Genomic DNA, 13,320 nt, shown 5'->3' on the forward strand with positions numbered 1-13,320 from the left:
AAAGATTTTGACAACAAAATGTGGGGAAAAAATCCTTTATCTAAGAGAATGGGAAGTTTTTTGTGTGGATAAATTTTCCAACACTTAAATCAGCATATGTAACAATCAAAATGTACTAGTGTGCCAGCAGCCCAGCTGTCCAGCACAGCCCAGCTGTGCAAAGCAGCAAAAAGGGACTGTTTCAGGACTTTGTCTCAGCTGCAATTGGTGCTGCATGGGAAGAAGAGCCAAAGGTAACTTTTCGCAACCCTTTCAACCCAGTTCCTGATGCGAGGGCTAGTCCTCAGCATGACCTATGGCAATTTAGGGAAGACAATCAAGGGTTAAAGCAGGCCTTGCCTTACCTAATTTTAAGCAACAAAAGTATCAAAAGTGTTTAAGGTAGGAACCTGGTCACCCCACACTCCTACAGGCAAGAACCTCCAGAGGAGACCAACCCCTCAGACAATCCTGACTTTGCAGAGAAGGTGCAGGTGCAGGTCCAGCCTCTGACGTGTCCTTCTTCTGTCCCTTCCAAAGCTCCCACACATGCATCTGTGAGCTCTGCTAAATGCTTCAGTTATCACCTGTGCCTATAAAATAGTGGTGATCCTGGGTCAGATCAAGGATTATCCATCACAGTGCCTTGTCTGACTGTGGCCAGTGATGGCTACACAGGGAAAAGTAGAAGAAGAGGGCAAGGACATACTGATGCTTCCTTGGAAACACTCTCCCACCATTTTGTGGTTCGAGGTCTTCCTGAACCAGGGGAAGAAAAACAGTATTTTGATTAGAAAAATAACTGAGTTGGATGCACTCATTTGTACTGTACTGGGATTAAATACAATACCAGGGGACTGCAAATTAAACAGCAAAAGCATTTTGATTCCCTTTTCTCAAAGTCATCAGCTCTAGGGCTGAATATGTTTCTTTTAACAATCAGTTCATGTAAGCCCATATAATACCAGAACATTTCCATATAGGAACCATGCCATTTAGACAGATCTAACCACATACCCTTCTCAGTAACAAGAAAAGCAGTATGGCCATCAGAAATCCCAGGGTGGGATCCCACAAGATACTACACAGGTAGATTTGTATGGACGAGCTGAGAGGTAAGGACAGTAAGGGCAGATGTGAAGCAAAAGGTACTTAATGCTTTGATTTGTTGGATTTTTACTGATAGCTTTGAAAATCTTCTCAAAAAAAATTGTCTCGGTTGATCCAGGAGTTATTTTACAATAACAACAAAGTATCAGAGAGTAGAATTTGGCTTCTTATGACCTTCGATGGTGTGATGCCAGTTTTACAAATATTAATATCACTTAGGTTTTGGTGAAAACACTTTCAGCTTTTCTTCCTCTATTCCCCTCCAATCAAAGTGATTTTTTCTTGATATCTGTGTTAGAGTGCACCAAACTCATAAGCCAAGCAGCTGCTCTTTCTCCTGGACTGATGGTCGGCCTGAGCTGCACTAAACAGCCTGAAAGCACCATGTTCTCTCAGTCAGTCTCTGATTTTCTGTGTCCTCTCATCCTTCTCTGCTATATCAGAGCTGGCCAGAGGATACAGCACCTGAGAGGCCTATGTGCAGGAGAGCTGCACACCTAAAGCAAAAAGCAAAGTACAAAGATATATAAGTGGAGAGGGTTTCCTTTGCCAGATCTTACGCAGACACTATTCTTGATGAAACATGTAAAAGAAATCTGTTTGCTGCCTTCAGCCCAGTACTACAATAACACTGCAGAACTGGAAGCAGAGCAGCTCTGTGTAAGCATAAAGAAATAGTATGTCTATTGACAAATTTTCAAAGGATGCTCAAGGTTGCCTGCAACATTTGTTGTGAGAGAAAACAGTCATATAGTGCATGCAAAAGGGCTGAATGAGCAATTCCAGCACTCATTCCCAGGGGCCCTTTGAGAGTTTGACTTGTCTACTACAGGCCTCCTTGAAAGCATCAGGCCTCTGCAGAGAACAAATTAAAATATCTTGTAAATTATTTTACACCCTGCACTTAAGCAAGCATCGGAAAACAAAAGACCCCCTCCAGAGCTTGAGAAGGGCTTGGGGAAAAGGACTTTACAGTAAGTTGTGTTGCAAACACAGATTTGCTGGGCATGACCGGGCCTCAGGTGCTGTGTACAGCACTGACTGCTAGTCATGTAGGCACTGACCCTGCAACAGGCAATGTAGCTACAACGGCACTGGGAACATACAGAGAGTCCAGGCCACATCACACGGTACTCCAGTCAGCATCATGCCAGAGCACAGGAACCCAGTAAATAAGATGTCTTCCATCACCAGAGGATCAAGTATCCACTTAACTAGTATTAGCTACTCAAAATACATCTTATGAGATGGTGAGGGAGAGAATAATAAGCTGCATGATACTCACAAGCTCAGAAAGGGTATTCTTATACCGATTCTTGGAGCATAGACTTCAGAGGCTAAAGCAAACATGGCAAAATGGAACTGCTCATAGCCTATCATAATATGAAGGTGCCAGAAACAGTCTGTCTTACACGTTGCTGGCCTTTATTTGTGGTATGTGAGCTGCTTGCTAAATATCATCAGAGTTACTCTATTACAAGAAACTCCTCCAGCCAGAGCAGTGAGACTCTAAGCCCTCTAACACAAACATGAATATGCTCCAGACAGGGATACCCTCCAGTGGGAGTTCATCATTTGCTCTTAAGTTCAAACAAAGGAGAACCAAATTTTTTTTAAAAAAGTTAACATTGAATCTCAAAGGCAAAGAAACCTTGGCTAACCACCAAGACCATATTTCTGAAGCTCCACACAAGGAAAGCTGAATTAGCAAAAGGACAAGAAGTAGAAGTCAGACTCTACTCTTCTCTTCTGCAGGGAGCAAGCACATCTCTCTCTGCTGAAAGGACAATATGCATCCCTTAATTCTAAGCTGCGGTTCATTTTTTAATGCAAATGAAACAGAAAAATTCATGTCTAATGGGCAGGTCTATTTGGGAATTTCCTTAAGTACCTTTCACTGAACCTGTCATTTGAATCACCGTTTGACTGATTATGTACTCTAATTTCAACTGAAAGCTAGGGCATTTAGTGTCTCGGATAGCAGGATCTGTCTGTTGGTTGTTTAGATCATGGCATAGATAACTGAACGTGTTAAACTCACAGTATTGTACAGGTTCAGAGTAAAGCAAAACATGCTTTGTGTTGCCCTTCAGGATTTTTTCTCTCCCTGCCTGCTCAGCCACTCTCCACTCCTCTTCATGACTGTTAGGCAGACTAAAGAACTTCACACGCAGCACAGCAGAATACTATGGACTGTAAAAGGTTTTAGCAGAACACTTTTTACATCTCATTTTTTCCCCTAAATTAAAAATAAATCAAGTCTATTTACAGTTTCTACTATGCTCATGTCAACTGCTAGATTCCTGATTTTGCAAAGCACTGGTACATAGGTATATGCCTGGAAGGTTCTGCTGAATATGAAACTCATAAACATATGCTTATCAATATTAATTCTTTTGCAGATATAAAACATGAATTTATTAGCATAATCTAGTGCTTAACACAATGTCTAGTCCCCCACTACTACACAAATCCATATGTCTTAAACTGGAATATTGAAGTAAGCTGAATTCAGCTAAGATGTAAACATTTATTTCCTTCTGGGTTGGGCTAAGGCACAAGGAGGTGACAACAGCTAATTTGGCACCGGGCCTCCTACCTGTGGACCCACCTGAATTAGAGGAAGTGTCCTGAAGATAACATATGGTCTGTACACAGGATATACATTACATCATTTATTGAATCCTGACCAGTTATTATGGGTCACATAGTCACTGGGGGAGAAATGACCCAGTGCATAAAATATCCCTTTTTCACACAGCTGACACCATCTCTGTTGGAAAAGGAATGAGGTCTTCCTCTCGCTGGTAGGAAGCTCTGATGCAGAGGCTGCCATGGCTATAGTGCTGTACATTTACTATTAACACTTTCTTATAGCAGGGCTTGCTAAAATATATAGCAAAGTGCAAAACTAAGCTGAGCTCAATACTAGGGACAGCCTTGCATTTCCACTAGAAAATATAGGAAGTTTAGTGGGATTGTTATGATCCTGTACAGGCTCACAACAACCCTGCAAGTAATTGAGAATGATAAAGGTCAGTTTCTCTGCAGGGAAAAAGAAACAAGATCAAATTGCTTTTACAGGAATTATCTGTTAAAAGCATTAGTTTGATTTCGGAGCGCTGCATGGGAGCCCTGGATTTAGCATCAAATCAACAGGACTGAGATGTTGGCAGAACCATGGAGGGGTCAAAGGGTTTCCATGGCTGACACTTGCTCTCATAATAGGGACATGATCCTGCCTCTAATCCCGAGCAAGGCATAACTCCCACCTAGTTCATCAAAACCACACTTAAAACCTTCTAGTGAAAACCTGGGAAGTGCTGGAGTCAGTGGCACTCACTTTACAAGTTTAATGGCAGTTGAAAGTTTTGATACTTCTTTTTGCTGAAAATATTCTAGAATTAACACTGCAATGAACAAATATTTCCCATGGTCAGCTAATGCTGAAAAACCCAATTAATAATTATTTTACTATTTTAACAATACATTTTTACATCAAAAATAAAATTGTTCATACGAGTTATTTAAAAAAACATAATGTGGCATATAAAGTTAGATTTAATTCACAGAGACAATGAATCTGATCTTGGAACAGATTTTGCTGTGTCAGTACTAATCAGAATGGGGGCAAATATGAAAAAGAAAATATTCATCTGAATAATCAGCTAATTAAGTACTTCCACATAAATTTTACACTATTGTTACAATGAAGATGTAGAAGAGACCTACTGCAGAAAATTATTTAGGAAAAGTTACCTTGATTTTTTACCACAGTTCTGCATTGATTTTGCATTCGAAGGAATGAAGTATATTCCTCTTGAATTAATCATCATCTTCAATTCACACAAACTTTCAAGCAGCCCAGACATTCAGCTTTCAAACCATTCTTCATGATGTCCTCCTGCTGCATTGATTAGATTACTAAATACACCCTGTAGGCAACAAGTGTTTTCTTGGGTAGTCTACCTCTTTACCTGAGTTACTCTTCTAGGCAAAGCCAATATGTTTTCAGACATATCACGATTTTTTAAATAGTCCATGCTTAGTTCAGTCCATGACAAAAATTATAAATTATAAAAAAAGTCCAGCTGGCTTCTATGGTCTTCAAAAATCCCCTCTCTTCCTGAAATACATTTTATTTTGCTCTTCTGGCACTGTGGAAGTGCTCACTAGAAGCCTGGACAACCAACCCTAAAGAAACAAGTCTCTATCCCTACACTAGGCACATCTTTATGGCCTCCTGTGAGAGCATGGATTCAGCTTTTAGCTCTGCACAGTGTCTGGTCTGACCTGCATGCGGTTACAGAGATGGCTATTAATAAAACTGGCGACCCTTTCAAATTCCTTCCTTTGGATCTGCAATCTGCCGTGAATTCCTCAGTCATGCTTATCTGTATTAGGGCAGGAAAGAGAGACCACTCCTGGAACAGGACTGTGTTAGACACTGTGGCTGGGCATTAGCAGAGCCAGTTCTTGCCATGAGAATTTATAATTTCAGCAGGCAAGAAGGAAAGGTGAGAGAGGAATTTGTTAGCCCACTTGACAGAGAGCAGGAATTGTAATTTAGAGGTGATTTTTGACAGCATGCAACCTGCTCAGCTTGCAAACGTGTACTAGGATGCAAACCTAAGGCAACAATGATCCATTTTGCTGACCAGCAAGTCTGGGAGTCCCAAGGGGACAGCTGGCCACCCAAACTGAGAAACAAATCCACAGACAGGGCCTGGATCACCCCTAACCTCTACCAGCAGTTTGAGCTTTGCTGGCTCTGTGAACATAAATGTCACTGCACTGTCACAGGCAGTGCTGAGATGGACAGGGAGATTGAGGGCCCCAGCCAAAAGGGTAATTAAGCATCTTCCTCCTCTTGAAATTTTGGGAGTTAAATTAAAATCCTTGTTTGGCTCTTAGCTGCAGTGAATTGTCGAGAGCTATGATACTCAACTGAAGCTTGGGGCTAGCTTGGGAGTTGTTCTGACCCGAACACAGCACAGCCTTTGGGGAGATTGCAGCTACCCTTGTCCCACGAGCCCCATTGTACTGGCATGAGTATAAAAACACACCCCAGGCTGTATGTTGTGATCCGTGCTTTTCCTGGTTGCACACCCAACCATGTCAGGAGTATGGCTGAAATACTTTTAAAAGTATCACTAGTTATCTCTAATGAATGTCTGACCAGACTTCCATCCTCCACAACATACTGCCAAGAAGAAACCCCATACCTGACCCCATTCACAATACTCAATGTATTTCCAGTGCTTACTTCTCTCTAGCATTGGACTGCCAGTACAGACCCTTTTCCATCAGCCAGAAAGTTTTGCACATTTATCAGCAGTCTTTGGTGGTGGTGCTGGCCTTTTGCTAGAGAGCCTGCAAGAAGTTTTTTATTTAACTAGCCAAGTACAGCCACTCGGTTGTGTTTTGTTTTAAAAACCTAAAATGGAGAACACAGAGTGGTAGTTTATCCACAGCCTATTATTAATCTCCAACATAGGCAGTTGCGACAGCATCTGGCCTACAGGATCCAGTGTTCTACAAGAAGACATTAAGGAAATGTCTTTGACAGGGAGAGATATCTCCAGGAGAGCTCTCCCCTGAGGAGAGGGAAGCACAGCATGGCATTTAGCCAGAACAGGGCTTTTTTGCAGAACATTCCCATCATCACCACCTTTATGTAGACTTCACTTTCAATCAGCTTTTTAATATTCTTCCAGGTGTATCCAGCAGCTCCTTTGGAGCTAAGAAGTTCATGCGTGGGGGTTTTTTATGCACTGTGGGTAGAAAGGTATGTGGGAATTGTAATTCAGTCACTTTAAATCACATGAAGCTGAAGCTTGAAAGGAAAAATAATAATAAATGGTTGAGATTGTCAGGCTCAGTGCAATTCTCAATCAATTAAAGCCTATTTTAGTATCAGGGCAGTTTATTTTAAAAAAGTTCTCCTGGCACTTTGATGCTTTCATGTTACTGCGTAGCTAAAAAGGTCTTGCTGGGAAGAAATTACTCTTGATAAAGCATTTTCTGAACTGCATTTTTAGTTTCTGTCAAATGACAATAAATAAGATCCACATGAGGAAACAGCAGCAACAAAGCAGCTAGTGGCAGTGACTGACTAAGGCTTTGGACCTCAGTAAAGAAGGAAGATAAATCTGGAGCTCAAGCACAGTAAAAACATGGTTATTTGGGCTCAGTCTCCACACATATTCTTCAATGCATTTAACTTTCAAATGTGATTCAATATGCTGGGACATTAAACAGCAAAAAGTCACCAAGGAAGATACTCTACTTTTTCTATTTTTTCATAATGACTTTAAAATTAAATATTGTATCTGCATTTTGGATCTTCATTTTGTCACGTTACCTTGGTTCCCATTTCACAGATGTGGATCACACAGCCAAATCAGTATTCCTCTTTTGCAACTCATGCAGCACTTAAGAAAATGAACCATAGTGCCAAATTCACACTGAAAGTTTCAAAGGTCCAAAAGTTGGCTAATGGATGAAGAAAGCTCTCCCCTGATGTGACAACAAAAATCATAACTAGTACTGTTTGTGGGTCCTTGCAGTCTATGAGAGTAGCTGTCAAAAAAAAGAACAATGCTAATGTCCAATCCACCTCCATTGGAATCACAGGCAAAATATTTGTTTAACAAAAGGGGCAATAATCACACTAAATGCTCCTCTTATTTTTACTGTGGCAAAGACAGATTATAGAGGATGTATGCTATACTGCTGCATACTGTCATTATAAACTGATTAAACTTTTGCTCTAAGGTTTAACAGACAAGGAAATCAAAAGGAAGGTTGAAAGGGTGTATGAAGATTGTCCCTTACCCATTTTTATTTTACAGCCTTCTAGCCTCCCACTTTCTCTTTCTTCTCCTCCTTCAGGCCTGTAGCCACCCCTCACAATACACCGCCCTGGGTAGAGTTTTTCCATTCACTTTTCCCAAGTGGAAAAATGCACGCTATCAAATACAAAGCAATAGGGAACTTAAGGCCTTTCCACACAGCAAGGAACTATGGCATGGTCATCAATTTCCCTCTGACAGCTCAGGTTCAGGTGCTAACCCCTTGCCTTGGATACCACTACAGGTTTGGCTTGGAAATCCAAGGAAGCTGTAGTTCAGATCTACACATATAGCATCCACCTGCTCTCTGCAAAGGAAGGACATGCCTTTTTCCTCAGCATTGCTCCATCCAGTTGACAAAGCAGAGGAATTGGCTGGCACTGCAAAAATCAGTGCTTTCACAATAAACACTGTGCTGTGGCACATGATCTCAGTTTAGATGGTCACCACCTTCACAGGAATACATACCTTGCTCTGGGCCACACACCTGGTAAATCCCTGAAAGCTCTGACTGGCCCTACACAGAGCAGAGCATGACTCTGAATGTCAAATACATAGTTGAATTCACCAGCTGCTGCCTGGAACCAGCACATCACCCTTCTCTGAAATATGCAGGAAAGCCATTGACTCTGCTTTTCATGCCTGTTGCCCTTCCTTGCCATCCCCACTCTCCCATCAAGGCATGCCAGTGCTCCTTAACTTACATGTTCCTGTTAACAGTATTATCTTCCCAGCAGCTAGTGAAAAGTTACAGAGCTACAAAAAAGTTACAGTTCAACAATATCCATCCAAGCTGACTTCAAACATCAGCTCCAAGTGTTTCATACCCCATTGGTTTTAATAGGTTATTAATATTAAAAGTAAGAGATTCAATTCAAAAATCATTAACTATTCCCTAGTTTGCTATTTTTGCAGAACTATCCAATCCCTTTTTAACATAAAACCCTAAACATCCTCCCAGTAGGCCCAAAGCCGAGTTCATCCTTATCCTCATCCCAAGGGGGGTACAACAGTCCTAACTATCGTTTGCCAAATAGGAGGAGGTTTGGGCTCAGCTCCATGTATCACCAGGCTTCCTTCATGACTTTGGGCAGAGCTACCCCGCAGTGCTGAGATCTCCAAGCTGGCTTGGGAAAGCAAAACGTCATTTCTGTGAAAGCATGGCTGCTTCCAGCACTTGAACTGTGATTTCTGCATGGTGCAGTCGAGTCATCTACCACTTAGTCATCTCACCTTACACTCCATACGCCATGCAGATGAGTATCTTTACCCTTCCCAGCATCTCCTCCCTCATTTCTGAACTAGCAATCATAGCATTTCCTGGCCTTGCAGGTGTACCGCAGGAGTAACAAGGATAACTGCATGAAGCTTTCCACATGACGTAAGGCAAAAAAACTCTTCTGCCTTTTAACGTATGACTTTGTCACTCTGAGGAGTGCAAGAGCAGGATCCACCTGACTAGGCACAGGATTCATTTCCCTAAGTGCTGTCATCCTGAACTACTTGACATGCCCCAGGATCATCTGGTTAAGACAGACAAGCATCACACACAGATCACGGGTACCAGGAAATCGAGGTATTAATAGCACTAAACATAGATGTACCTGGCTCCCACCATAAATGTATGTGCCTACAGCCTACCAAAACTCTCCGTGCACTTAGCTGAGATTTAGACAATATACTCCATGGAGACTAGCAGTTCTTTTCATGCTAAAGTACATTTCTAAGCTAGGTCAAATGAATCACATCCTAAAACTGTCTTTGTATTTTCCTGACTAAAATGGGAGTTTAAGATGACCACTTCAGCTGCAGGTATCAGCATGGTGGATGCCTAAATGCTGGTGAGAGGGCCAAGTGTGAAAACAGCATGACAACAAGTTGAAGTTAATGCCAAGTAAATAACATAAGGAAGTGAGCTATGAATGTTTCTCCCTTAATATTTAATCCACTGAAAGTGCCTAGATTCATTCCAGTGAAACTGTCACAGAAACTCACATCTCCTGCAGCCCCCTGCATTGAAGGGGTACAAAGCTACCGAATTTCACCTAGATTTCCAGTACTACTTCAGTACTCTTTTTTCTTTTTCATAGCTACTGTAGATGATCATCAGAAAATGAATAAAACATATTTTCATGCGAATGAAACAACATGTGCCAGCTTGGCTGCTGGCATTCTGTCCACATGACTAGCACTCCCCTTTGCTAACCCTTCTTCCCACTTCTACTATTAACCCTCCTTTCACAGTCAAAAGGAAGACAAGGCAAATCTGGGCAGTCATGGTATCTCTTCCTCCCAGTAACATTCAGAAATGGTCTGGGGCAAGGAGAGGGGGGCAGTTACGTTTCCAGACAATAAAAGAAAACCAGATACCTTAAAATAACTTTTCTCCTAGAACTGAAACAATTTAAAAAGCAACGTAAATTAAATAATTTGATACTATTAAAAGGAATTTCCCAGTTATATAGCACGTAGCTTTTGAAAGTCCCTGCCACGTGGCAAAGCACTTACTGAGATTCAGAAACTCCTTTGACAACCCATGCAAAGGCTAAGAGCATTGACAGCTTCACAGATTGTGTACTAACACCCCAGAATCACTGTGTGAGCCACTCAAAACTTCCTCAGCTAGGCTATTCTGTAATCATCTGTCAGGAGGCTAGGAGATAGGAACAGCTTGCATGACCTGAAGCATTTATTATTCAACATTCCCTTATTTTCATGGCCTTCGCTAAGATGCCTGACCTCCAGGTTCCCCCACAGGGATGGCAGGGAACAGTGACAGGAATATAAATTGAAAAAATACTCATGTTTGCATAATTTGGCCCCTGGATGAAATCTGAGTGACATCAGGGAAGACAAAGATTGTTAAGAGAATCTGCCCTGGTTTTTAGGTTATATTTCACCCTTTGGTCATCTCACTTGGCTGCAGACTAAATACCACCTACTATGGCAATGACAAATACAGCTTACTGGGGCTACTGTTCCTGGTACACCGCTTTACTTGTTATGAACACGTCAGGAAAAGGAACTAAAATGTCTACAAAAGAAATCTTCGCTTGCTGCACCATTTGAGGGTTAGCAGAGAAACCCTCAAACAACAAGCATATGACGACTGGGTAAATGCCAGATTTCACTAAGTTGTGCCAGGGATGTATTTGGTCATGTATTTTTCATTTGTACATCCCCCATAAAGTTGAATCATCGGGCAAATTCTGCTTAATCAGAACCTAAGCCAGTACATGCTTAAATCAATGGGAAGCAATCTTGATTTCCAAGGGAGGAAGCAGAGTCTAAATCACTTTATTATCAATTCAGACTTACTTTTTTTTTTTTTTTCCTCATCAAAATCTACTGTGCAAGTGGCTTTAACCTATCCCTGTTACCATCGGTAATAGAGATCCTTAATCCAGCAACTGGCCAAGCACCCACAAGTTCTGTTAAAGCCCTATGGAAAGATTAGAGCAATCCTGGGAAGCATCCAATATCATATTGGACTGATATGCAGAAAGCTATTTCAAGCTTTTTTCCCTATTTGTTACCATGCTGGATAAAAAAGGCATTAACTAATTATTTTAATTGCACTTTTTGTAGTATTTCTCATGGGACCTGGACTGCAGCTGCCTCAGCTTGATCCCATCTGGCTGGGGGATGGGAAGCTATTATAAAATGTGTTTTCCCCGGAGTGAATAGGACTTTCTGCTGCAGCTGTCTTTATGGAGGTGGGGGAGCTATTGGGAACAGGTGTATTGCACATAAATGCTCCCTGGTTTGAAACTATCTAATAGACTTCAGTAGGAAAGCTTCAATCAACTCCACAGGATGAAAACCAGCCTAACTCCCACCCCACCTTTTTGTGGGGAGGAAAACACACAATGATTACTTTTAAAAGTACAAATATCTTTGTGGGGCTGATGTCTTGAAAAGGTATTTATGGCTTTCCAACAAGAACGTTATTAGTTTCTGAAGGGCAAAATATTGCAACTTCTTTGGAACAGTCGTGATCTTGCAGGCAATTAATTATCTGCAAGATTAAGATCACTTATGGAAAAATATGCTGTTAGGAATGGAGCGAAGGAAAACACCCCCACAGAAACCTGATTAATCAAGTACAATTGGCAGCAAGCATAGAAAAGAGACTGTGTTCTTTAGGAGACATTTTTTAGTGCAGATCAGTTTTTGCTTGTCTCAAATTGATGCTGTCATGATTTCCCATACTTTCATCCCTGTTTCAGACCTTGTCGAAGGCTCTGTCGGTACCTCAAACCCCACATGTCCTGATTAATTTTGCTTAGACTCCAGTCTTTTACAGATGCTTCATGACAAATAAGAGGGAAGGTAATTGAGATCTTCATTGGTCTCAGCCAGGCTATCACTGCTAAAAATCTGCATCTCCCCTGAAAATTCTGCTCATATTAAAGATGAGCTACATTGGTATAACAGGCACAAAGGTGGGTATAAGGGATTCCCAGGAGCTGGTCAGACCCTGTTCTCCAGAGTATCCATGATAACATAACTTCCTGAACATGCTACTGGGAACCTCTGTATTCCCAACTCTTTTGAGGCAGGCTAGAGGGTGAAGTTTCCCCCCTCACACTTAGAATTTGATAGCCAGAAGTGGATATCACTCCTTCTCCATGTCTGATGTTAGGGAGTTAACTTTTTCCCCCTGTGTTATTTTACCTCCTTTTCTGAACATAGCCCAGAGCCCAGAAAAGGAGCTTTGGGAAACATTTTTTCACTAAACAAATTCCAACAAATCAAACATCCAATGTACAACAGCTCTCTTCCCCTTTGACCTCTGCCTCCCAGCTTGGGGAGGCTGTCAAAGGCCTTTTCTTCTCCCCTCACATTTCTGCATCCGCAGCCTGGTCTGTGCACTGTGATACAACTTGCATGCTACCCTGGGACAACGCGGCATCTCCTGACTCTGGAAGAGACTAAATTATATCATTCTGGGTACAGAAGGGGTTTCCTTTGACTTTCCTACATCTGCGCAGTTGCTTAATGAAAATGCAGCATCTGGTCTAACGGGTCCTAACTGGAAAAAAAAAAAAAATTACCACTTTCTCAAACATTTGCAACTAGGTCTTCCGGACTACACTATTTTACAGAAAAGTTCCTGGTGTGCCAGGACAGAATGTTTTTTTAATGGCTGAACATAACAGGAAGCTGCAGTATTACAACTACTACAACCTGGCTGAAGCTGGTATTACCAACAGAGAAAGCAAACCTCTCCTGCTCTCAGCTACCTGTCTTTGCTGTTGCCCTGCTCCTTCTCTTGTATAGCATTAGTATTTGCATGGACGTTTCGCAACTGTCAGAGAGGTAATCCAATTTAGAATAAACCCAGCAGAAAAAGAATTTAAAAGGTTAGTTTTCA

The 13,320-nt window shown here is 41.6% G+C and overlaps 1 protein-coding gene across 5 annotated transcripts in view; it reads right to left on the reverse strand.

The window, feature by feature from the left end:
* ST8SIA5 (ST8 alpha-N-acetyl-neuraminide alpha-2,8-sialyltransferase 5) overlaps positions 1–13,320 on the reverse strand; it is an 82,846-nt gene that overhangs the window by 51,241 nt on the left and 18,285 nt on the right. Inside the window, exon 1 of one of the 5 annotated variants that reach the window (XM_074855861.1) lies at positions 4,849–5,287. The exons of the other annotated variants lie outside the window; for them this stretch is intronic. The gene's annotated coding sequence lies outside the window, so the exon portion shown is untranslated. Of the gene's footprint in view, positions 1–4,848; positions 5,288–13,320 lie in introns of those variants that run through there. 5 annotated transcript variants of the gene reach the window in all.

Source organism: Strix uralensis, chromosome Z (assembly GCF_047716275.1).
Source record: "Strix uralensis isolate ZFMK-TIS-50842 chromosome Z, bStrUra1, whole genome shotgun sequence".
In the NCBI taxonomy this organism is placed as follows: Eukaryota; Metazoa; Chordata; class Aves; order Strigiformes; family Strigidae; genus Strix; species Strix uralensis.